We start from the raw sequence: 26988 nt of genomic DNA, 5'->3' as shown, positions 1-26988 counted from the left end.
ACATAAAAATTCATCAACATATGCAAATCCAAATTAATTGCACACTCAAGTTCATGATAGCAAAAATTTCTGCACAAAAACTTGTGAGCAATATCATTTCAACTCAAAACCTGCAGCTTGAAATTAATCACATCTTAAGCTTAGCAAGAACCAATACCACTGCACTACAATAAGAAAGTTGCATTTATCTACAAAAGCAAATCATGCATGCTCAATTTTTCCAATCAAATGCAGCATCATAAAATTGAATGACACAACTCAATTGAGCCCACAATCACAAAAATGAACCACTCACCATAATACTAACATTAAAGACACAGAAAATAATACACCTAGCCTAAGCTAATAAGAATAAACAGATAGTTGACAGCATATATTGCAGAATTAGCACACAGAAATTTCTTTGCACAAGCCCAAAAGGATCCGCAACAAAGGCAATTAAAACAAATCAATTTTGGGGAAGTAGAGAATCAAAATATCAAGTAAGAATAACTTCCCAACAGTGCAATAGACTCTAGTTCTTCAAAATGCATCTATAAAAGGAAAAATTCAACAATGTCAAAATTAAATTTGAGGGATATTTAAAACAAAACAAAAATAATGCAAATAGAATAAACTTAATAAAAATAGAATAAAGAAACTTGGGGTGCCTCCCAAGAGTGCTAATTTATAGTCCTTAGCTTGACCCTTGTCATGTTTCATGGTGGCTGGAATTGGAATTTATTGCCTCTATTTTCAATGGGTGCTTTAATGAATCTATACTTCATTTTCTTTCCATCACATGAGAAGATCCTTGTTGCTTTGTCTAAAAATCCAACCATTTCTTTCTTGACAACCTTTGGTGCATCTTTTTCTTTGAGAGATGGTTGTTTGACCTAACTTTTCTCCACTTGCTCAAGTTGAAAGATTGGTGCCATATGAAAAGGTGGATTATTCTTCAAATGTTATGCAAATGCAGCCTCTTTTGGATTTTCATCACTGATAGTCCCTTTATAGACAAGACAACTTTCAAGAGAAGCCTTTGGATAGCTCTTTCTAAAGTGCTCTTTTGCTAACTCATCAACTATATCAATTCTCAACAAGAGTCTACATCTTCATATTACTTCTTCTTGTCATTGCCAATGTTGAAGACTAACTGATCCTCTCCGGCTTTAAGAGTAAGCTTTTTACCTTTCACGCCAATCAAAGCACCAGCTGTAGCCAGAAAAGGCCTCCCCAAAATGATTGGCATACGAGAATCCTCTTCCATGTCCAAAATGACAAAGTCAACTAGGATGTAAAATTTTCCAACCTTCAGTGATATATTTTCCAAGATCCCTTCTGGATACTTAATTGATCTATCTGCCAACTAAAGAGAAATGTGGGTTGGCTTAAGATCTCCCATGTTGAGCTTCTCATAGATGGAGAGGGGCATAAGGCTTACACTAGCCCTTAAATCACATAACGCTTTTATAGAACATGATTCCCCAATGTGGCATGAATTGAAAAACTCCCTGGATCCTTGAGCTTTGGAGGAAGTTTCCTTTGGAGGATAGCACTGCATTCCTCAGTTAAGGCTACAGTCTCATAATCTTCAAGTCTTCTTTTGTTTGAGAGAATTTCTTTCAAAAACTTAGCATAAGAAGGCATTTGGGAAAGAGCATCAATAAAGGCACATTTACATATAGCTTCTTCAAAACCTCTAAGAACTTCCCAAATTGCTTATCAAGCTTGCCTTTTTGAAATCTCTGTGGAAAGGGAAGCTGTGGCTTGTAAGGCTCTGGAGGTATATATTTCTCTTCTTTCTCTTCAACCTCCTCTTTACCTTTTCTTGCACTCTCTTTTTCACTCTCTTGTTTTTCATCTCCCTCAACATCTTTCTCATTTTCTCTCTTCTCAACTTTTTCACTCTTCTCATTATGCACTATTTTACCACTCCTTAGTGTCATGGCATGACACTGCTCCCTTGGATTTTCTACCTGACTAGGAAGTCTTCCCATTGATTTGGTACCTGAGGAGCTTGCTTGTTGTGCAATTTGATTTTCTAGGATCCTATTGTGTGTTTACATCTGTTCAAGCCTTGCTTTCATCTCTCTCATCTCCTCATCATGCTTAATTTGATTGGTAAGAATTTATTTTAACAAAGCTTTAGTTGTGGACCCTTGTTCTTGCTGTTTTGGTAGAGGTGCAGGATTTGCATTCCTTTGTTGAAAACCAAGTGGTGGTTGCCTAGGTTGTTGGTATTGATGCCTTTGTTGTTGTGGTGGAAAGTTCTGAGTTGAAGATTGATTTTGCTGATTCCCCAATGAAAAATTGGGATGATTCCTCCAAGCATATGAAGGATAGTCTACTCCACAACTCATTATTCCTTCTACACAAGCAACTTGTTGAGAACTTCCAGAACATGATGATGAACTGACTAGCATACTTAAATCCTCCATTTTCTTAGCAAGGACATTAGTGAGTGCATCAAATTTGGCATTGATCATGTTTAATGGATCAAGCTCATACATTCCAGCAACTTGCCTTTTTTGAGTTGGAGTTGACCCTCTTGGACTACTCCATAGATAACTGTTCTTTGCTATTTTCTCTAACAACTCATAAGCTTCATCTTAATGCTTAATGATGAATTCCCCTTCAGTTTGAGCATCAATGATTCCTCTGATAGCAGGAGTGACATTTGTGTAAAAATTATGGTTTATCATCCATTTAGGAATTGCATGATGTGGACATTGTCTCTCCAACTCTTTCCATCTCATCCATGACTCATAAAAAGTATCATCTTCTCTTGGTCTAAAAGCAATCATTTGATTCCTCAACTCTTGAGTTTTTCCAAGTGGAAAGTATTGGGCAAGAAATGCATCAGTGAGCTGCTTCCAATTTGTAATTGAGTTGTGAGGTAAAGAATCAAGCCAATCCAATGATCTATCTTTCAAGGAGAATGGAAGCAATTTTAGCCTTGCTGCATCATCAGACACTCTTGACTGCTTTTGCATGTCACAGATCATAACAAACTTCTTAAGATGAGTATGAGGATTTTCTGAAGGATGTCCCCCAAATTGGAAATTTTGAATAATTTGTAGTACCCCAAAATCCATCTTGTAGCTATTTGCATCAATTCTTGGTCTTGCTATACTCTCTCTCAAATCATCAAAATGAGGAAATGCATGATCCATCATACTTCCCCTAGGCACATTAGCATTTACAACCTCTTCACCTTAGGTTGCATTTTCATTGTTTCGATCATTTCTAGCATTACCACCACCAATTCTAATTCTTTCATCAGCCATTTCTGCTTCGATTTCAGTTGCTCTCAAGGCTTCTTTTCTTTTTCTGGTTTCTTTCTTGTTGGCTCTACAAAATTTCTCAATTTCAGGATTAAATAATAAGGATGTGTCACTTGTGCTTCTAGCTCTTCTAATAAAAGATTAAGAGTACCTAAAAAGAACAAACAAACACAAAAAATGAAAAGATAACAAAAGTAAAAAAAAAAATATAAACAACTAAAATAATTAAGAATTCAATCTTAAACAAACAACTCCCCGGCAACGGCGCCAAAATCTTAATGTGTCCGAACCGCAAGTGCACGGGTCATTCAAATAGTATAGAAAAAGATATCATTCCCACGGAGAGTTGTGTTTTCAATTGAATTTTTTATGTAAAATAAAATATGTTAAAATTGTATTTTAATCAAATAAATAAAAGAAATTTGGGAATTTGAAGCATAAGGTATGAAAATGCAAAACTAAATTCAAATAATGACTAATTTAATAATTCGCAAAATAAAGAAATTGATAATATTAATAATGAAAATTAATAAAATGAGATTAAACTAAACACTCAAAAGTAAAATTCCAAGCAATAATTGATAAAAGACGATTCTGGAGTTAAGGGTTCATATTTAAGTCGTTTTGGGAATTTCCCTAGTTAGCCCAATCCATGAAATTTATGGGTTTAAAGGAGATTAATTCTAAAAGCCTTTGAAAACTCTTTCGAGTGAGACAAGGAATGCCTTAACTTAATCCTACTTTCGTAGAGTTAAAATTAACCAAGACCCATTAGGTTCTTTAATCAATCTATTAAAACCCTCTTAACCCTTAGTCTATTTCTATATCTAAGTTAATTAAGTTCAATTTCTTGATTAACTATCACTTGGTTTTCTCCTTTCGGTGCGTCAACCAAGGATTAAGAACATAACTTAATGGGGCCCTTCATTAAGCATGTGAATAAGCACACAAGCAATGGATTAAATCTTATAAATTTCATTAAATAGGGACTAACCCAGTTCAAATCAACAAAAATAACTAACATATTACATCCCTTACTCCAGAATCAAAGAAAACTACTCACAATCCATGTTTAACACAAGAAACTCTAAGTAAAAGAGGAAATAAATCATGAAAATAAACTAAAACTAAAGAAACCCGGTTGGAGAAATGTAGAAAATGGTGAAGAAGAGTAGAAAAATCTGGATTCTGCTCCCTAAGAATGAAAGTCGACTGCTCCTCTATTTTTCTGCCCCTTCTTTTTTTCTTCCTCTCTTTCTTCTTATCACCAAAAATGAGGTAAGGGCACTATTTATACTTTCTGACAAATAACCCTAAAAATGGTGTGTTTAAGGAAGGGATTCACGTGTAAAAATTCTTCTGCCAGCTCATTATGAAGACTTGCACAAGTTGTGCAAGCTTCCTATGTAGATTCTGAGCAAATTTGGTAATTCCAAGTGCTTCCCATGATGTTACATAAGTGAGGCGTAAGACTGCATAAGTTATGCAGCTGGTTGTGCAGATTTCTGCAAGTTTGGGTGCTCTTCCGTGAAGCTGCATAAGTAGAGTGTGAGACTGCATCAGTTATGTAGTTTTCTGTGAAGCTACATAAGCAGAGCATGAACCTACATAAGTTATGCAGGTAAGTCATGCAGATTTCGGTAGGTTTAAGAATTTACTTCTTCTCCTTGTGCAGAACTGCACAACTTATGCAGCAGGTTATGCACATTTTGGTCACTTTGCATTTTTCAACTTTCAAGCTTTGTTTTTAACTTTCAAGCTTCATTTTTAACATCTTTGGCTATAGGAATCACTCCTCACTGGCAAAATTGCTTTTTAGTCCCTCAGAAACACCATTTTCACCTATAAAATAAAAGAAATTACAATTTAACCCATAAATTGATAATTATGAAAAACCATCTAAATAACTAATAAAATTAGCTAAAAGTGACTATGTAACACCCTAGACAAATCCCACATCGGTAAAACATGGGAGAGATGATGCTGGGTTTATAAGTTGGTGGTTCGTAACCCCTAGTGAGGCGTTTTAAAACCGTGAGGGCTTCGGCCAAGAGCGAACAATTTCACTAGTGGGCCGGGCCATTACACTCTTCCGTGTTTTGTCGATGTGGGATTTGCCTAGGGTGTTACAATCCACCCCCCTTATGGGACTCAGCGTCCTCACTGAGGTTTGCCCCACCATCGTTCAAGGTCGCACGCGGAGCGGCTCTGATACCACAAATGTAATGGCCTGGCCCACTAGTGAAATTGTCCGCTCTTGGCCGAAGCCCTTACGGTTTTAAAACGCGTCACTAGGGGTTACGAACCACCAACTTATAAACCCAGCATCATCTCTCCCGTGTTTTGCCGATGTGGGATTTGCCTAGGGTGTTACAGACTAACAAATAAATGAAATGGCCATGAAATTAAACCTAAATGACTATGCAAAATGCATGTATCAATGGTGTAATATTTGATTTGGAAAAATTAATTTGAGTTCATTCCCTTCCTTTCTAGTACAGCAAAGCCCAAATTGGTGTCCCCAATCTTCTTTGTTACTAAACAAAAAGAAGCAATCTAAATGTCATAATTTATTGGTTAAACATAATGAGGGTCCTTGGATTGAAAAGTGAAGTTGATGTGTTATCATGTATTTGATTAACTGGATTGGATGAGTCAGACTAATTAATAATGAATTAATTATTTGATTACAATTAAAATGTAATAGTGATGTATCCATTTCAAGTGTGACGTAAGCTTCTTTTTACCTTTTTTACTATCAAATTTGGATTACCTTAATTTTAAACATCACTTTGATTGAATCATATTTCGATTTATCATTTATATGGGTCAAAACACAAATGTATTTAAATTTTATTTTAAAAAATTTCTGGGTGAGGCCCATAACTATGGGATAATGTTACCTTACATTGGTTTGAGATAAATAATTTGTGATAAATAAAAGACTCAATAAACTTCATTCCCTTTAGTTAGTTTTTGGAATAGAGTTAGGTCTGATCCATTTTTTTTATATGGTATCAAAGCCTCGCAGATGTTCATGCTTGCAATTGTTCATACTTGGATGTGAGACGTGCATTGTCAATTTATGCTAAATATAAGAGTTGACTTAACTTTTGACGTGAAATTAGGCCCGATCTATTTCTCTGGTAATCAGAATTGACAATTTAATTGTCAGCCAATTTTCAATAGATATTGAAATTCTGGTCCATCGAATTTCTTGAAAAATAGCAGAAAAGCTTATATGACAAAATTCCAATATTTCATACTACATCCAAAATGAACATAGAAAACAGCACGTGATAGGAAACCATTCCTTCGTTTTATTCTATTCATGGAATTACAACAAGGAATATTGAACAACATTATCAAGCAATTAAGGTTACTGTTCTTTTATTATTATTATTATTATTATTATTATTATTATTATTATTATTGCATGTCACCCTACTTGTCACCAAACTTCACCCGAAGATTTTTGACAACTTTCTTATCCAGCTAGAAGGCATTAGCTAGAACATCAGTGTAACATCTCTAATTTTTAAATTACTTATTTTATGGGTAAATATAATATTTTATTTTATTAAAATTTTGAGAAATTATTTGAAATTATTTGAATTTTAGTAATCGAGTTTGATTTTTTCAAAATCAATAAACTTTGTTAATTTTTACAAATTAATTTAAAGACCACGTGATGTGGCTCAACCGCAAGTGCATGGGTCGTACAAGTAATATAGAAAAAGATATCGTTCCCTGTTAATGATTGAATTTTTGATATGAAAATTGACTAATTTGAACTATTTTTTAAATTAAAGCAATAAATTGATAGATATTGAAGTGTGAAATCTATATGTGTAAAATTAATAATCTATTCAACAATATAATGATTTAACTAAATTTGCATCAAATTAAAATAAGCAAATTGAAATATGGCAAGATTTAAAATGGCAAGTAATTAAATTCAATTAGAAATTGACGATGATAAAAAGGGGGATTCCGGAGTTCGGGAGTTCATATTCAAGCTATTTTGGGATTTTTAAATTGGTTATCCAATCTTATGGAACTTACAGGTTTTAAGGAGATTAATTCTTAAATCCTTTGAATAACCTTTCGAGTGGGACAAAGAGTGCCTTAATCAATTTAATCCTACTTTCGTGGAGTTCAAATTAGTTACGACCCATTAAGTTCCTTAATTAATCTGTAAATTCTCTTAATCCTTAGTCTATTTCTATATCTAAGTTAATTAAGTCCAATTTTTTGATTATCTATCATAAGGTTTTCTCCTTTCGGTGCTTCTACCATGGATTAAGAACAACACTTAATGGGATCCTACACTAAGCATGTTATTAAGCACACAAGAAATGAATAAAACTCATTAAAATCACAAAATATGGATTACCCAATCAAAATCCACAAAATATCTCAAATATTACATCCCAACTCCAGAATCTAATGAAAACTACTCACTATCCATAATATTTACAAGAAACTCTGAGTTAATATGGAAATAAATCTTTAATCTAAGCTAAGAACTAAGAAACCCAATACAATAAAGGTAGGAAATATGCAAGAAAGGAAATAAAACTCCAAATTTGGTCCAGAAATGGAGATGTGACATTTTGCTCCCTCTTTTTGACTCTTCCCCTGCTGCTGCTTCCTTTTATGTTTCCTCCTCCTTTCTAAAATGAGATAAGGGTCTATTTATATCATTTTCTAACAAGTAGCCCTAAAATGGTGTGTTTGAGGTGTGTTTTAATGTGGGAATCTTCTACCAGCTCATTATGAAGACTCTATAAAACTGCATAAGTTATGCAGTCCCTTATGCAGTTTTCGGCAGGTTTCTGGGCTCTCTGTGTGAAGCTGCATAAGCAAGGAGTAAGTCTTCATGCAGTGACTTATGCAGATTTCAGCAAGAATGGAAAAATTGCTTCTTCTCCCTATGCAGAACTACACAACTTATGCGGCAAGTTATGCGCAATTTGGCCACTGCATAATTCAACTTTCAAACTTGTTTTTGATATCTTTAGCTGTAAAAATCACTCCTCACTGGCATAATTTCTTTTTAGTCCCTCAAAAACACCATTTTTCCTATAAAACAAAGTAAAATTACAAATTAATCCAAAAATTGGCAATCATGAAAAACTATCTAAATAACCAATAAAATTAGCTAAAAGTGACTAACAATTAAATAAAATGGCCATGAAATTAAACCTAAATGACTATGCAAAATGCATGTATCAAATACCCCGAAACTCAAGTCTTTGCTTGTCCTCAAGCAAACTTTAAAACATAATGTAATTTTTAGGGGTGCCTTGTCCAAAGAGCTATGAAAATCACTTATTAAAGTAACTTAACATACCTTTAGCCACACCAACAATCCATATACCCATCCTTCAAGATGCAAAAGAATTTAATGCTTATCCAAGCTTTCACCGCTTAGCCATCAAGTCAATTATCATCCAAAATTCCCAAACCAACCAATCAAAAGAGAGAGTCATGCTCAAAAGGAATTCTAGAACAATCAATAGCTAAAGTGTCTCTATATAGATTGATGGAATTTAATGAGTGAATAGATAATTTTCCAATCCCATAGGCAAATTTCCTACTCCTATCTCCACTAATGTAGTAAGTACTATCAAGAGATCAAAAGTCTTTTTAGGGATATAATAGGGCTATGGGGTGCAAAATGAGATTAAGAAGAATAAGGGTAAAAAGGATTCAAAGCATGAGAATATTCTCAATCTTGAGAACATAAGGTACACTTCTTATTATTTTTTTTCTCTTTTTTATTTTTTTTATTATATATATATATATATATATATATATATATATATATATATATATGTATATATAAAGAGGAGAGAAATATACAATGAGAATTTTCAAGTGCTAGCATATTTTATAAAATACATAAAATGGAGGGATACCTTGATACTTTAAACTTGTATCTTGTATTTTCTCTTGATGATTATCCCTAAAAATGCCACCCCCAAACTCATTTCTTTTAATTGCTTTGGGTGGATTTCTTTCAATTTGAATAACAATAGTGAAAAGCATGTATACTAGCACTTTTATAAGATGACAAGCATTTCTTCTCCCTTTCATTATTATATATATTTTTCTTTTTTTTCTTTTTTTTTAATGAGTATAAAGTGTACCTAATATTATAAATAATTATTCTCATGAAAAGAATTGGAGTGTTTGGTTCATTGGCTAGGTAACATAAGGGTTTCAAGAAAAATTAGGAATATAAAGGCTCAAAGGGGTTTGCAAGGGTTAATTTTAATTAGGAAAAAGGCCAAAGGTTTAAAATGAGAATATTTAAATCAAAGAATGCCTAATCATCTCTCTTTTCAAGTACAAGCTAGTATTTCGCCTTGAAAGGTTTAGAAAATTTGTTCTAGGATTGGTGAGACATCATTTGACTACCTTATATCCAATAACTCCCTCTAAACACTCCAATCTCTAAAGGACTAGTTGGGTGGCTTTTTGGCTAAGAAGATATAGGCAAGGGATAAACACTTCAAAACTTTGCACCTTTTAGGAAACTTTCAATCCACAAACCCAACTTAAGGTAAGTCAAATCACTCTCATAGGCAACTTTTCAATACTCAAGGGATTTGGCAAAAGATTTTATTTCATGATGCATGATTTTTAAAAATGAGCAATGCATTAACTAAATGGAGGAAATCTATTTGTGTGTAATGTGTACAACTTCTAAGTGATGTATAATGTGTATGTGAATGTGTTATGTATATGTATGTATGGATGTGTATGTAAAATATTTACAATATATATATAAATGGAATGGGATGAGATGTTCCTACACTCAAAATGATAAAAATGTAGCAAAAATCAAAATGCACACCCCTAAACTCAAAATTGGACATTGTCCTCAATGTCTAAGGCAGTGCAACATGAAAACTCAAATCAAAGAGGAATAACCAGGAATAGTTAAATTTAAGAGCAAAAAGAAAGAGTTACCTGGTATAAAGCAGTGTTTTAGCATTTAAAATGTGAATTCAAGAGATGATGGTGATGCATAAGAAAGTTGCACAAGTTATGCAGAATAAATGCTTTGCAGAACAAGTGCATAAGGAGAGTGCATAAGCTGTGCAGTATAGCATGAGTTGCATAAGGGATTGCACAGGCTATGCAGAACATTTGCATAAGTAGTTTCATAGCCTGTGCAGTATATTGAAAAGCTGCAGCATAATGATATATCATGAAAAACTTGAAAACACCAGCAGAGGTATGTAAATATGTATAATGTATTGACAAGTATGCACAAAAGGCCAATAAAGGCAATGAGAAGCAATGAAAAACTAATGGAATAGCCATCCAATTGAACTTCAAGAAAATAGAATTCAAGACAAACTAAAATTGTTTCAACACATCTAAAAAGAAAAACTCCTAGAAGTTGAACAAAAGCAAGATAAAAATTAATCTATTTCTATGGTTTTGCCCTTGTCCAAAGGTGCTGCTAGAGGACTGGATGGAGCTGGCTGCTGCTGAAGATTGCTTCTTGCTAGAGGAGGGAGATTTGGCTTGTGGGGTTGAGGTAGAATCACCGACCCCTTGTCGTGTGGAAGCCGAAGTTCTGGGATTTTTGGGTGTAGGCTCTGAAAGTGGAGTAGCAGGTGGGTCTTTTTGTTTTGCGAGAGGTGGTGTAGAGGCCATGGGTCGGGTTGATTTCGAACGGATTCCCCTCTTATAAGTGGATGCAGGAGGAGGTGGAGAGGTTTGTTATGGAGGAGAATCGGGATTGGGGGCTTGAATTGCTAGGGGCATAACTTGGAGAGGAGGGCCTTGACGGGAAGGGGGAGATGTTTCCATGGCGGTGGTTGATGATGGTGGGAATCGAGGAGGGAAGAAGAAAGTAAAAGAGAAAGGGATATTAGGGTTTCGGTCAGCGAAAAAGGGGGTGTGGGGAGAAGGATTAATGCTGAGAAAAATGAACAGGAGGGAGGTTGTGAGCGAAGCAGCGGGAAGTGGGAGGTGGGAAAATGGGGTGCCAAAAATTTTGATTTGCACAGGACGTGCGATTTTCTGCATAAGGGGAGAATGAGTGTGCATAAGTTATGCACTCTCTTATGCAAGTTTCGGCTGAAAATGGGAGTGTGAAAAGTTGGTTATGCAATAGTGCATGACTTATGCACTCTCTTAGGCAAGTTTCGATAGAAAATGGGAAGTCTGAAAAATTGGTTATGCAAAAGTGCATAACTTATGCACTCTCTTATGCAAGTTTCGGCAGAAAATGGGAGTGTGAAAAGTTGGTCGTGTAAAAGTGCATAACTTATGCACTCTCTTATGCAAGTTTTGGCAGAAAATGGGAAGTTTGAAAAATTGGTAATGCAAAAGTGCATAAGCTGTGCACTTGGTCATGCAGATTTTGGCAGAAATGAAAATGCAAGATTTGAAGTTATGCAAGAGTGCATAAGTTATGCACACACTTATGCAAGTTTTGGCAGAAATTGAAAATTGGCAAAAATTTGGCAGTGCATAATTGCATAAGTTATGCACACCCTTATGTAGATTTCGGTAAGAAATGAAATGGCAAAAATTTGGTTATACAGGATTGCATAAGTTATGCAAGAGCTTATCAGTTTTGTGAGAAAGAAAAATGGCAAAAAAATGAGACCTGAAAGCTGCATAAGTTATGCAGTTACTTATGCACATTTCAACAAGATTCAGATTACAATAAAAATGCTTTGCAAGTTTGAAAAATACACAAGAATGAAGAAATGCAACCCTGTGAAGTATAAATCATGAGAAATTATCATAAAAAACACATTAATGTATCCAGAGTCCATAACAATTGCACCATACAAGCTTGTAGAAGAAAGTTCTGCACAATAGACATATATGAGTTATGCCATTTCAACTCAAACCCTGCAAATTAACATTCTAGCACATTAAAGCTCAATAAAATCTGCACAAAATTACACTTATCCATAAAAGAAAATAGACTCTCCAAGCAATGCTAAGAAAATGCAGCATGTGCACATTGAATCACACAACCCAATTAAGTTCAGAACTACTAAAATGACCCACTTACCATCATATTAACATGATAAGCACAATTACATAAAAGTTACACACCCAACCTCAACAAAGAAGCAAATACCATATGCTGCAGACCCTTTTTGTTGAAAATTTTCTGCATAAGTCAAGAAGGGGTCCTACACAGGTTATGCAATGAAAATAAACCAATCTTGGGAGAGTTAATGGATAAAATATCTGATTAAGAGTTACTCCTTAGCAGTGCAACAACCTTCATCCATTGAAATATATCTACAAAAGACAAAATTCAACAATGTTTAAAATTGAATTTGGGGAGATTTAAGACAAAAACAAAAGTAATGCAAATAAAAGTAAATCAACAAAAGCAAAATAAAAGAACTTGGGGTGCCTCCCAAGAGTCCTAATTTATAGTCCTTAGCTGGACTCTTCATGCATCTCACTAAAAAAGAGGTGAGGGATCAGAAAGCTTATAACAGCTTGCTCCCTTTATTGGGTCTCCATTTATGTAATGTTTCAATCTATGCCCATTGACCTTAAAATTCCCAGATTTTTCACTCCAAATTTCAATTGCTCCATAAGGAAAAACTTTAGAAACTCTATATGGACCAGTCCACTTTGATTTAAGTTTTCCTGGGAACAATTTCAATCTTGAGTTGAACAACAAAACTGAATCATCTTCTTTAAATTCCTTTTTCCTAAGATGCTTATCATGCCAAACTTTAGTTCTTTCTTTATAAATACAGGCACTTTCATAGGCATCCATCCTCAATTCTTCAAGCTCATTAAGTTGCAATAGCCTCTTCTCACCAGCTTGCTTGATATCAAAATTCAAGGTCTGAATGGCCCAATATGCTCTATGTTCTAGCTCCACAGGTAAATGACAAGACTTACCATACACCAACCTAAAGGGAGTAGTTCCTATAGGGGTTTTGTAAGCAGTCCTATATGCCCATAAAGCATCATCTAGTTTGACAGACCAATCTTTTTGAGAATTACTCACTGTTTTCTCTAAGATATGTTTGAGTTCCCTATTAGAAATTTCAATTTGTCCTGAAGTTTGAGGATGGTATGGGGCAGCTATCTTGTGCACTACACCATACTTCCTCATTAAGCTCTCAAATTGCTTATTACAAAAATGTGAACCCCCATCACTAATTACAACCCTTGAAGCTCTAAATCTACTCAAGACAAATTTCCTCAAGAATTTCAGTACCACTTTAGCATCATTAGTTAGAGTTGTAATAGCTTATACACACTTTGACATATAGTCAACTCCAATTAGAATGTATTTATTGCTATATGAAGGAGGAAATGGGCCTATAAAATCTATTACCCATACATCGAATAATTCCACCTCAAGAATATTATTTAGGGGCATTTCATCTCTTTTTGACAGATTTCCACTCCTTTGACATTTATCGCATTCTAACACAAATTTTCTCACATCCTTAAAAAGGTTTGGCCAAAAGAAATCAGCCTGCAGAATTTTACTAGCTATTTTAGAGATTCCAAAGCGTCCTCCATAATCAGAAGCATGGCAATGATGCATAACACTCTATATCTCCTCATCAGGAATACATCTTCTTATTAAACCGTCACAACATCTCCTAAAAAGTAAAGGATCATCCCATCTATAAAATTTTGCCTCATGCAAAAACTTTTTCTTTTGTTGCCATGTCATTCCTAGAGGTAAAACTCCACAAGATAGATAATTCACCAAGTCTGCATACCAAGGTAGTTTAGCAACAAGAGAGAAAAGTTGTTCATCCAAGAAAAACTCATCAATAAGGACTTCATCCATTTCTTCATCATCCAATTTCAACCTACTAAGATTATCCGCAACTACATTTTGACTTCCTTCTTATCTCTAATTTTCAAATCAAACTCTTGTAGCATCAAAATCCACCTAATGAGCCTAGGTTTAGCCTCCTTTTTATGAAGTAAATACCTAATAGCAGCATGATCTGAAAATATAATCACCTTTGAGTCAATAATATAAGGTCTGAACTTTTCCAATGCAAAGACAATTGCTAAGAATTCCTTTTCAGTTGTTGCATAATTTGTTTGAGCCTCATCCAGTTTTCTACTAGCATAATAAATAGCATAAGCCCTTTTGTCCTTTTTTTGACCAAGAACAGCTCCAATTGCATAGTTGCTAGCATCACACATAATTTCAAAAGGTAGGCTCCAATCAGGCGGTTGCATGATTGGTGCAATGATAAGAGCTTGCTTCAACCTACAAAAGGCATCCAAACACTCTTGGTCAAATACAAATGGTATGTCATGACTTAACAAAATAGACAAAGGTTTGGCTATTTTAGAAAAATCCTTGATAAAGCGTCTGTAGAACCCGGCATGTCCTAAAAAACTTCGAATTCCTTTGACATTGGTAGGAGGAGCCATCTTCTCTATCACTTCAACTTTGGCTTTATCAACCTCTATTCCTCTGTTAGACACCAAACGTCCAAGTACTATCCCTTCCTGAACCATGAAATGACACTTTTCCCAGTTTAACACAAGGTTAGTATCTACAAATCGCTGCAAAACTTTAGAAAGGTTAGCCAAGCATATGTCAAATGAAGATCCATAAACAGAAAAATCATCCATAAAAACCTCTATTATATCTTCAATGAAATCTGAGAAGATTGTCGTCATGCACCTTTGAAAAGTGGCTGGTGCATTACACAACCCAAATGGCATCCTCCTATAAGCAAAGGTTCCATATGGACAAGTAAAAGTGGTTTACTCTTGATCATTTGGATGGATAGGGATTTGGAAAAATCCTGAATACCCATCTAAATAGCAAAAATAAGAATGCCTAGCCAGTCTTTCTAACATTTGATCAATGAAGGGAAGTGGAAATTGATATTTTCTAGTGGCAATATTTAATTTTCTGTAATCTATGCACATTCGCTAACTAGTCACTATTTTAGTGGGAATTAATTCGTTATTTTCATTTTTGACCACTGTCATTCCACCTTTTTTAGGGACAACATGTACTGGACTCACCCAAGTACTGTCTGAGATAGGATATATGATCCGTAAATCAAGTAACTTCAAAATTTCCTTTTTAACAACTTCTTTCATATTTGGGTTCAACCTCCTTTGATGTTCAATAGATGGCTTACAATTTTCTTTCAAAATAATTATGTGTATGCAAAAGTGTGGACTTATTCCCTTAGTGTCATCTATGGTGTATCCTAAAACTTTCCTAAATTGCCTCAACACTCTTAACAACTTATCAACCTCTAAAGTGCTCAAGTTTGCATTTACAATTATTGGATAAGTGTTATTGGGGCCAGGAAATTCATACCTGAGCTGAGAAGGAAGTTGCTTAAGTTCTACCTTAGGTGCATCTTCTTCCTTGAATGATGGTTGCTTAGATTCGACTTTTTCCTCTTATGTGAGTTGAAAAATTGGAGCAAAAATGAATGGTGGACTACCCTCTAAATGTTGAGCATATGAAGCCACATGAGGGTTATCATAGTCTATGCTTCCTCCATGAACCAAGCAATTTTCAAGTGGATCTTCTGGATATCTCTTTCTGAAGTGTTCTTCAACCAGCTCATCAATGATATCAATTCTCAAACAAGTATCAGCTTCAGAATGATGCTTCTTCATAGTGTTATAAATATTGAAGACCAATTGATCTTCACCAACTCTAAGAGTCAAATTTTCTCCCTTAACATCAATCAATGCTCCTGCTGTAGCTAGAAAGGGCCTTCCCAAGATAATTGGAATATTAGAATCCTCTTCCATGTCCAAGATGACAAAGTCAATAGGTATATAGAACTTCCCAACCTTCAGAGGCACATTCTCCAAGATCCCTTCTGGATACTTAATTGATCTGTCTGCCAACTAAAGAGAATTGTGGGTTGGTTTAAGATCTCCCATATTGAGCTTCTCATAAATGGAGAGGGGCATAAGGCTAACACTAGCCCCTAAATCACATAAAGCTTTTGTAGAACGTGATTCTCCAATATGACATGGAATTGAAAAACTTCTGGGGTCTTTAAGCTTAGGAGGAAGTTTCTTCTGGAGTATGGCACTACATTCTTCTATCAAAGCCATAGTTTCATGGTCTTTAAGTTTCCTCTTGTTTGAGAGAATTTCTTTTAAAAATTTTGCATAAGAGGGCATTTGTGAAAGAGCATCAATAAAAGGCACATTTATGTATAGCTTCTTCAAAACCTCTAAGAACTTTCCAAATCGTTTATCAAGCTTGGCTTTTTGAAATCTTTGTGGAAAGGGAAGTTATGGTTTGTAAGGCTCTGGAGGTATATACTTCTCTTCTTTCTCTTTAATTTTCTCTTTACCTTTTTCTGCACTTTCTTTCTCACTTTCTTGTTTTTCACTCTTCTCAGTTTTTTTCACTCTTCTCATTATTTACAACCTTCCCACTTCTTAAAGTAATAGCTTGACACTGCTCTCTTGGGTTTTCCGGTTGACTTGGAAGTTTTTCAAAAGACTTGGTACCTGAGGAAGATGCTTGTTGTGCAATCTGATTTTCTAACATTCTGTTATATGTTTGCATCTGTTCTAGCCTTGCTTTCATCTCTCTCATCTCTTCATCATGCTTAGTTTGGTTAACAAGAATCTGTTGTAATAAAGCTTATGTGGTGAAACTTTGCTCTTGCTGTTTTGGTGGAGGTGCAGGATTCATGTTTCTCTATTGAAAATTAGGCAATGGTTGCCTATTTTGCTGATGTGAAATTCCTTGTTGTTGTTGTGTTTGAAGGTTCTGATTTGGGACTTGACTTTGTTGATTTCCCCATGAAAAGTTGGGATGATTCCTCCAAGTTGGATTATAAGTTTTTAAGTAAGGATTCCCCATTTGTTTGTTTCCATAATTACCAACATATGCAGCTTGCTCTCCACAGTCTACTCCACAGCTAGTAGTTCCTTCTGCATAAGCAACTTGTTGTGAACTTCCAGATGATGATGATGAACTAACCAACATACTTAAATCTTCCATCTTCTTAGCCAAAACATTTGTAAGAGCATAAAACTTTGCATTAATCATGTTGAATGGATCAAGGTCATACATTCCAACAGCTTGCCTCTTTTGAGTTGGAGCTTGTCCTCTTGGACTACTCCAAAGATGAGTATTCTTTACAATTTTCTCCAATAGCTCATAAGCTTCATCTTTATGCTTCATAATAAATTCTCTTCCTGTTTGAGCATTAATAATCCTTCTAATTATAGGAGTAACATTGGTGTCAAAATTCTGATTTATCATCCATTTTGGAATGGCATGATGTGAGCATTGTCTCTCTAACTCCTTCCATCTCATCCATGATTCATAGAGAGTTTCATCTTCTCTTGGTCTGAAAGCTGTCATTTGATTCCTCAATTCTTGAGTTTTTCCAGGTGAAAAATATTGTGCAAGAAATGCATCAGTGAGTTGCTCCCAATTTGTAATGTAGTTGTGAGGTAAAGAATCAAGCCAATCTAATGCTCTATCCTTCAAAGAGAATGGGAATAGCTTCAATCTTGCTACATCATCAGATACTCTAGGTTGTTTTTGCATATCACAAATCCTAGCAAACTTCTTTAGATGTGTGTGTGGATTTTCAGAAGGATGTCCCCCAAATTGGTAGTTTTGAATCATTTAAAGAACTCCAAAATCCATCTTGTAGCTATTTGAATCAATTCTTAGTCTTGCTATGCTCTCTCTCAAGTCATAAAAATGAGGAAAAGCATGATCTATCATACTTCCCCTAGGCACATTAGCATTTACAACCTCTTCACCTTGGGCTGCATTTTCATTGTTTAGATAATTTTCAGCATTACCACCACCAATTCTAATTCTTTCATCAGCCATGTCTGCTTCAACTTCAGTTTCTCTCAAGGCTTCTTTCCTTTTTCTAGTTTCTTTCTTGTTGGCTCTACAAAATTTCTCAATTTCAGGATTAAACAATAAGGATGTGTCACTTGTGCTTCTAGCTCTTCTCATAAAAGATTAAGAGTACCTAAAAAGAACAAACAAACACAAAATGAAAAGATAACAAAGATAAAACTATAAACAACTAAAATAATCAAGAATTCAATCTTAAAAAAACAACTCCCCGGCAACGGTGCCAAAAACTTGATGTGGCCCAACTGCAAGTGCACGGGTCGTACAAGTAATATAGAAAAGATATCGTTCCCACGAGGAGTTATGTTAATGATCGAATTTTTGATATGAAAATTGACTAATTTGAACTATTTTTGAAATTAAAGCAATAAATTGATAGATATTGAAGTGTGAAATCTATATGTGTAAAATTAATAATCTATTCAACAATGTAATGATTTAACTAAACTTGCATCAAATTAAAATAAGCAAATTGAAATATCGCAAGATTTAAAATGGCAAGTAATTAAATTCAATTAGGAATTAACAATGATAAAAAGGGGGATTCCGGAGTTCGGGAGTTCATATTCAAGCTATTTTGGGATTTTTAAATTGGTTATCCAATCTTATGGAACTTACGAGTTTTAAGGAGATTAATTCTTAAATCCTTTGAATACCTTTTCGAGTGGGACAAAGAGTGCCTTAATCAATTTAATCCTAGTTTCGTGGAGTTCAAATTAGTCAAGACCCATTAAGTTTCTTAATTAATCTGTAAATCCTCTTAATCCTTAGTCTATTTCTAGATCTAAGTTAATTAAGTCCAATTTCTTGATTATCTATCACAAGATTTTCTCCTTTCGGTGCTTCAACCATGGATTAAGAACAACACTTAATGGGATCCTACACTAAGCATGTCATTGAGCACACAAGAAATGAATAAAACTCATTAAAATCACAAAATATGGATTACCCAATCAAAATCCATAAAATATCTCAAATATTACATCCTAACTCCAGAATCTAATGAAAACTACTCACTATCCATAATATTTACAAGAAACTCTTAGTTAATATGGAAATAAATCTTTAATCTAAGCTAAGAACTAAGAAACCCAATCAAGAAAGGTAGGAAATATGCAAGAAAGGAAAGAAAACTCCAAATCTGGTCTAGAAATGGAGAGGTGACGTTTTGCTCCCTCTTTTTGACTCTTCCCTTATTGCTGCTTCCTTTTATGTTTCCTCCTCCTTTCTAAAATGAGATAAGGGCCTATTTATATCTTTTTCTGACAAGTAGCCCTAAAATGGTGTGTTTGAGGTGTGTTTTCATGTGGAAATCTTCTGCCAGCTCATTATGAAGACTCTATAAAACTGCATAAGTTATGCAATCCCTTATGCAGTTTTGGCAGGTTTCTGGGCCCTCTGTGTGAAGCTACATAAGTAAGGAGTAAGTCTGCATAAGTCATGCAGTGACTTATGCATATTTCGGCAGGAATGGAAAAATTACTTCTTCTCCCTGTGCAGAACTGCACAACTTATACGGCAAGTTATGCGCAATTTGGCCACTGCATAATTCAACTTTCAAACTTGTTTGTGATATCTTTGGCTGTAGAAATCACTCCTCACTGGCATAATTTCTTTTTAGTCCCTCAAAAACACCATTTTTCTGACAAAACAAAGTAAAATTACAAATTAATCTAAAAATTAACAATCATGAAAAACTATCTAAATAACTAATAAAATTAGCTGAAAGTGACTAACAATCAAATAAAATGGCCATGAAATTAAACCTAAATGACTATGCAAAATGCATGTATCACCACATGGCAAAACTAAAAATATATTTAGACTCTATAAATTTTTTTGAGTTTTCTGAAATTTTTGGGCCTCGTTTTTTGTCTCAAGGCAAAGCAAAAATTTAATTTCGGGTATCCTGAATCGAACTAGCCGAATCGAACTGAATCGAATCGAACCAGTCCCCTTCCTTCTTTTCTTCTCTTTTCTTTTCTCTCTCCGATGCCCCAATTCTCCCTCCCATTTCTCTCTCCTCCCTCTCCCTCTGCGCCGGCCATCGCCTCCCCTTTCCTCACCTCCCCCCATCACCGACAACCTTCCCCTCCCCGCCCCTCCCCCACCACCAGCTGGCCTTCAGGTCACTGGAAAATTATGCCAAAAACCTCCCCTGTGCGAACACGCTGGTTCAACTTCCCAGGCAAATTTTGGCCGATTCGGCCACTAATTGGACCGGGTCTTGTCCCAAAACCCATTTACACCTCAAGAGCTTTCCATAGACACCAAGAGCACAAAAATCCATCTAACAGTTTGTCCAATTCTTATTCGAGAAATTTTAGCCCATTTTGACTTTTGGGCTAGATTTCTCGCAAACCGTGAACCCCATGAAAAATTCAAGAGTACCGGAGTGCTCCCCTTTATGAAAGCTTCGCGACAATATCTATTTCAAAATTTTCTGACATCATTTTCCAGTGGATCCTATGAAACTTTGCAGTATTTTTTCCGGCATTAAATGAGCTTAATAAATTCCGTAAAAATTATGTATTAACCCCCGTGTTATGAGCTTCACATTGGTATGCTCATTTTGTGGAAATTCGACAGTTGTTTAGGTCTGCAATTTTAGGCCGGGCAAGCCAACTACCCGAAACGCTTCAGAATTAGGTCAAGATTATAGGCTACCCCATCATTTTCAGACGTCTAGGACGTGTCCTAAGGGTCGAAATTGGCATAGGTAAACTCGAACTCTCATTTTTCTTAATTATCTAGGCATGATTTCGATTAAAAATCTATAAAATATTCGTAGTAGGTTAGAAAATTATAATTCTTTTTATATTAGCTTAATAATATTGCTAAGGACCACAGGGCAAAGTTTTAAAATTTTTAGAGCTCATTCGGGTAGTTTTTACAAAAGGGTTAGTTGTAGGGACTAAATGGTAATTTTTCAAATTATGGTTGTTGACAGTTTGGATGGGCCCAAGAGGGGCCATGTGATATGATTGAGTTCTGGTTGTGAGACTTGTAGATATAGAAGTGTATTTTTGTCACACCTTACCCTTCTGTAAGGCATAACATGATCCCGTAGAATACCTAATGAACTACCGAACTTCACCTACCGATAATTCATTAAGTACACTACAAGGGATTTTAAAACTATTTTCTTGCATTTTGGAAGTGGTAAGCATTTTGGTAGGAATTAAAATCATTTATTCAAAGCTTATAAACTAGTAAAAATTTTGTCCATTTTAATTTTACCACAAATTTTATAAAAATTTTGACAGAGTTTCATTTATATTTGGAGAAAACCGTTCTTCAAAACCTATAAAAAGCACTTCCAATAAATTTTTCCTAACTCCCAACCTCCAAATATTCTCAAGTTAATACATCTCAAAATTCTCAAAACAAACTATTTCATATCATTCCATCAATATTCTATGCACAAATTAACTTTACAGATATAAAATCCAAAAATAATATTATTACAATTTATTATACAACTGCTCACTTTACATTGTATTTATGACATTACAGTATTTACATCAAAATAATTACAAGGGTATAAAACAATACCCGTATAAAAATAATCAAGAAGTTCTTGTCAATCCCGCAACTCACTCTGCTGCTTTCTCCTTGCTCTTATCTGCGACAGTAAATTAAACTATCGCTGAGTATAAAAATACTCAGTGGTGCACAACGAAAATTTAAATTACAATACATAAATCATTCATTGCCAAAACACAATTTAAATATTTCTCAATCACATTTCACAATTATCAAAACTCATAATAACACAATTTAGTCAAATAATTTAAGAACACAGTGTTGCCAATTCATACACAACTTAAGTCATGACATAAAATTTCTGATCAATGCCGTGTTGTACACCACGACAAAGCAATCTACAACCCCACTAATCGAAATCAATGAGGGAGGTGGCTAGCTAGTTAATGAGTACTCATCCGATCTACAACCTCAACTGGTAAACCAGAGAGGGAGAAAAATGAACGATCTTAACCCCATAAATGGAGGAGGAATAATGTGATACTGTCATGCTAAGTGTGAACACAAAATCAGTTCAAAACAATTTATTCAAATAATTTATGAGAAATCTGGTCAATTTTCAAAGTCATATTCACAATCATAAATGGCAACACAATTCATAATTAACTCAAAAAAAAATCAAATTTTCAGGAATCATATATTTAAATAAAAATTACTGTGCACAGACCTGACGTGAGTCACTTCTAGGCCTTGACTCAGTCTCTCAGAGCTTCCAAGTCTATTTCAGCTGAAACACATAGTTTCACAGTGTTTCAGTACCATAACTTAGTATAAATCTAAAAATAAATTTAACTTCACTTTTACCTAGCTCTAATGTGCTAAACCCGACGTTCTTAAAATTTTTGTGTTTCGGGTTACTATTCACTACATTATTCAAGTCAAATTGTTGACTTTCTAAGGCTTAATAGGTATGGGAATTCCAACTTCACCCACATATCACATTTTGGTCACTAAACTTATTGGTTTTAGTCATTTCTCAACACTTAAGTCTTTTAGGCAAAATTGTCAATTTTCAGTTTTTGGTGTCTAAGGTTGCACTATTCTATTGGTCACTTTTCTGTTGGAATTTGGCAAAACTTCCTTCATAGAAAATGTTTCCTATTGTCTTAAGTTTATTCTCCTTTTTGAATCACTCCAATTGGAGTTTTGTAGCTCAAGTTATAGCCAAAATGCAGTTACTGTTCATGCTACAGAATTTAGTTCTGCAGATTTAATGCTCCAACTTCATTCAGCAATTTGATCAAGTTAAGTCCATAATTTGGTCTAATTTTCTTCATATGAAATGTTCTAATATGTCTTAGGTTTCCATCGGTTCAAGAATCACCTAAATCGGAGTTTTCTAGAGAGAGTTATAGCCATTGAAACTTTACTGTTCAAATGGCAAATCTGCAGTTCTGCAGATTCAGTAACTCAACTTTGTTCAGTAATTTGATTGGGTTAATGGCATAATTTGGATTTGTGTTCTTCATGAAAGCTTTAGGTCTATATCTCATCTAACCACTGGTAAAATTTCAGGTCATTTTGACCTGCCTAGCTCGAGTTATGATCAAATGAACAAATACTATTCATTTGGTTAGTTTGTACAGAGGCAGCCTACAATTTTCCAACTTTGGTCAATTTGTTCATTAGGTTTTGGTCACTTTTTGGGCATGCTTCCTAAATGAAAATTGTGTCATTTAGTGCCTATTTTCATTCCCAATTGGTCTCATACCAATTGGACTTGTAAAATTCCATTTTTGGTCCCTCAAAGTTGACTTTTGGTCATGGTGCATACCCAATCTGAATTTGGCTTTGATTTAAACACTTCTAATATACTTAATTAGGTCACAAATGACCATTTCTTCCCTTAAACTATGTCAAAGACATCATTTAGCAATTCTTCACATTTTTGGTCTCTAACCCAAATGTTTAAAACCCTAAGTTTGTCATTTGTTGCATTTAGCTAATTAAACACTTATAAACATGCTCCCTTAACTCAATTAAGCTTCCTAACATGTTTAGCTCAAACAAATTTATACTTTGTCCAACCAAACCCTAGCTGTTCAAAATTCTATATAATCCCTTAGCAAATTTTCTTTCCATTTTAAGTTTATTTACAAGCTCAATAAGTTAGAAATGTAAGAATCAAACTCAAATTATCAAATTTGATTACTAACCTTTTATGTAGAATTTCTTTTTCTTCAAAACTTCTTCCTTTCTTTTTCTTTTTGTTGTCAAGCTCCTTCCCAAGTGACTAGAACAAGTTTTTGTGAAGCAAGTATGAAAGGATTTGAGGTTTAATGGTGTTTTCAAAGCTTGAAGCAAGCTTTAATGGAGATTTGCAATGGTGAGGGAGAGAGAAGGATGGGAGGCGGCAACTTTTGGAGAGAAGACCAATTGATTTTTTTTTCTTTTCCTTTCTTTTTTTATGTCTTATGAAAGACCACAATTCATTTTAATTAATTTATAAATTATGGGATTTATGGCATCATGCATGATGTCATGCATGATGTCATATCCCTACACCTTTTTAACTTTTTCATTTTCTCTTTTTCTTTTTTTTTTAAATTTTTTCTATTAGTTCTTTAATTTAATTTTCGATCCTGAAGTTTTCTTTTCTCCAATTTTATTTGACAATTAGGTAAGGAGTCAGCTCTCGGAGTCAATTGACCAAATTGCCCCTCGCTGGTTCATCCCGGTTTGCAAATAATTTAGTATTTCTTTCGGCTCCCTGACCTAATTATTTGACTGGCTTAAAAGTTCTTTTTCATGATTTTCTTTTTTTTACTGTGTTCGTAATGGTCCTAAGGACCGCAGCGTCACATTTTACGATTCGAAATTTGAGTTTAAAATGGCTTCGCAATCGTTTCCAAGACGGTCACCCATCGCTGTGACTCTCGGCTCGTTTAACTTCTTATGTTCTATTTTTCTTTTTTATACTTAACTAATTGGCAATTACTAATTATTTGTATTTATGGCTTCTCTAGTTGTCTTAAGCGTGGTTCTAATCTCCTTAATTGTCCGGACCGACACCGGTCACCGGAATAGTGAAATATACCAGGCTATGCAAATAGGGGTGTTACAATTTTGTGCCCTTTTGTAGGTTGGGTAAGTCTTAGGTATAGGGAGAACTCTGCTAGATTTTCGGCACGACTTAAGGTGTCTTTAATTTTTTTTAAGCTTGTATTTAGTCAATTATATTAAATAATTATAATGAAATTTTCAGGTGAGCTGGAATAACCTTTCTCCTCCGCCCAGCCGCCACAGTGACCTCAGTTCACGTCTGTGAGTAAAATATTGATTTTAATTATAATTTCAATATTATTATATGTTCAGACATGCCCATGCATCCCTTATAAATATATATTTATGTAGTTAAATACTAGACACGTTTTATATTGCATCTTTATTTGATGAAATGCTATGAATCTTGTTTTATGGTAATTTAGAGCAGTGTGCATATGTTGGCGTGCGCGTGGTGTGTGGTATTGGATATGGACAGGACGGGTAGACGCGGCTGAAGCTTGACTCGCTGGGACCCAATCCTTTTATGGATAAGTTGAGGTAGGCATGACTCGAGATGATCTCGCTGGCCTCCGCATTTGGTCTATTAAGCGAAAGTCTGACTTGAGATGTACTCGCTGGCAGAGGTTGGATTAAGAGAGCTATATAGTGGATCAACTCCCATATATGTACTGTTTGAATATTATATGGGTGTGTGAGTGCTCCAAATTACCCTTTTTATTGTTTATGATGTGATTTGTATGAAAACTATGAAGGTATTGCATTCCACTCTTTAGGATGCATTAGCTTTAGATAGCTATAGAAATTGTACTTAAAATCGATATTTTACTCTCTTAGTCGAACACTCACTCCTGTTCACCTTATTTTTCCAAGATACAGGAGATTTCTTATTGAGTTCTAACCTACCTCTCTCCTTCGCAGGCAATCTATTAATGCCTGTTATGTTTTGTATAATTTTACTAACTTTCAAAACTCCGCATGTGTTAGAAGTATTTTATTTGAATTGGGTCTGTACTATAATGTCGTATTGGATTTGTAAATTTATTAGATGCATGTATGATTGGATTGGATGAGGGAGCTGAGCCCCCATTTGATTTTATGACATTATGAGTATGTGGAGGGTGAGCTGAGATCCCCAAATTGTTATATATTGTGCTTACAGGTCCAGCGAATCAAAAACTCCCCGTTGTATGGTCCATGTTATGTCCGGACTTTGTCTGGTTGAATTCTTGAAAATAGGCTTAAAATGAGCCTTAGGATTGGGTTAAAGAATATTCAGGCTTACTACGGGCCTCGGGGGCTTTAGGCTGGCTCAGGTCCTAGTGTCGGTCTGGCTCATAGGTTGGGTCATGACAATCAGAATTAATAGGTGGATTATAAGATCCAAAGGCTGCATTTGCTATAATGATAAATCTGGGATTTTAGTTGTTTAAACTAGCAATGGCAACTCCATTGGTCTTTGCAATATTGAACTGAAAGTGAATCAGGCCGATTCGGAACACAAAAACATCTCCTGGGTTTAAGACTTCACTGATAAGGCGATTGGGGTTGGATGTGACAAAGCCAATGTAAATAGTGCCCTCAAGGACTAAAAGGATTTCTGTAGCACGAGGACGAATGTGGGGAGGATTTAAACCACCATTCTATACGAGCGAAAGACTTACCAAGAGTGTTAACTTTTGGTATGTGCTCAACGTTTAAGAGGGTTACATTTGATCCAACTTGATTCCCTGTAGTTCTAGGAATATTGAGTCCCCAAAAATTAAGAGAAATCATTGGCTACAGCGAGGTTGGGATTTTTGCAAAATTTTCCATTCACGAACTGCATGACATAAATGTTAACTATTACCATTCCATGTAAATCAAAATAAAGGAATGTTAAAAAAAACATACGTATATGTAGTACAAAATTAAGACACACAGAAGTCCTAGAGAGAGCTGGGGTCATAGGCAGGGGCATATGAGAAAGCCAAAATCCAAGAATGCGAAGGCTAGAAGGAAATGACACTCTTCATTTGATCAAACAGTCTCTAGCTTGCTATAGCTTTAATTTTGGAGAGAGAAATCTTGCATGATTACATTTCTATTTGCAGATGAAGGTCTGGATAAACCATGTCTAAATTGTTTACTGGGAATTTTAATTGATAAACAACTTCAAAATTTTAAGTAATAGCTCGATTAATATATAGTCTTGCAACATAATTTTTTTTTTCTTTTGGATAAATTCTTGCAACAGAACTAGAAGACAATGCAAAATTTTGGTGGCATAATTATAAGTTTGATGGCTGCTCAATC

At 34.9% G+C, this 26988-nt stretch overlaps 2 non-coding genes and 1 pseudogene across 2 annotated transcripts; 2 read left to right on the top strand and 1 right to left on the bottom strand.

The window, feature by feature from the left end:
* The window catches only part of LOC131180040 (germin-like protein subfamily 1 member 14), a 75669-nt pseudogene extending 49124 nt beyond the window's left edge, over window positions 1–26545 (bottom strand).
* LOC131180510 (small nucleolar RNA R71) lies at window positions 2695–2802 on the top strand. The gene has a single exon (XR_009149277.1). It is a non-coding gene; the product is annotated as a small nucleolar RNA R71 (small nucleolar RNA).
* LOC131180387 (small nucleolar RNA R71) lies at window positions 17537–17643 on the top strand. The gene has a single exon (XR_009149163.1). It is a non-coding gene; the product is annotated as a small nucleolar RNA R71 (small nucleolar RNA).
* Window positions 26546–26988: the final 443 nt, after the last annotated feature.

Source organism: Hevea brasiliensis, chromosome 5 (genome assembly GCF_030052815.1).
Source record: "Hevea brasiliensis isolate MT/VB/25A 57/8 chromosome 5, ASM3005281v1, whole genome shotgun sequence".
NCBI classification, from domain to species: Eukaryota; Viridiplantae; Streptophyta; class Magnoliopsida; order Malpighiales; family Euphorbiaceae; genus Hevea; species Hevea brasiliensis.
Note: the sequence above shows the minus strand (reverse complement) of the source record. Positions and strands in the feature narration are given on the sequence as shown.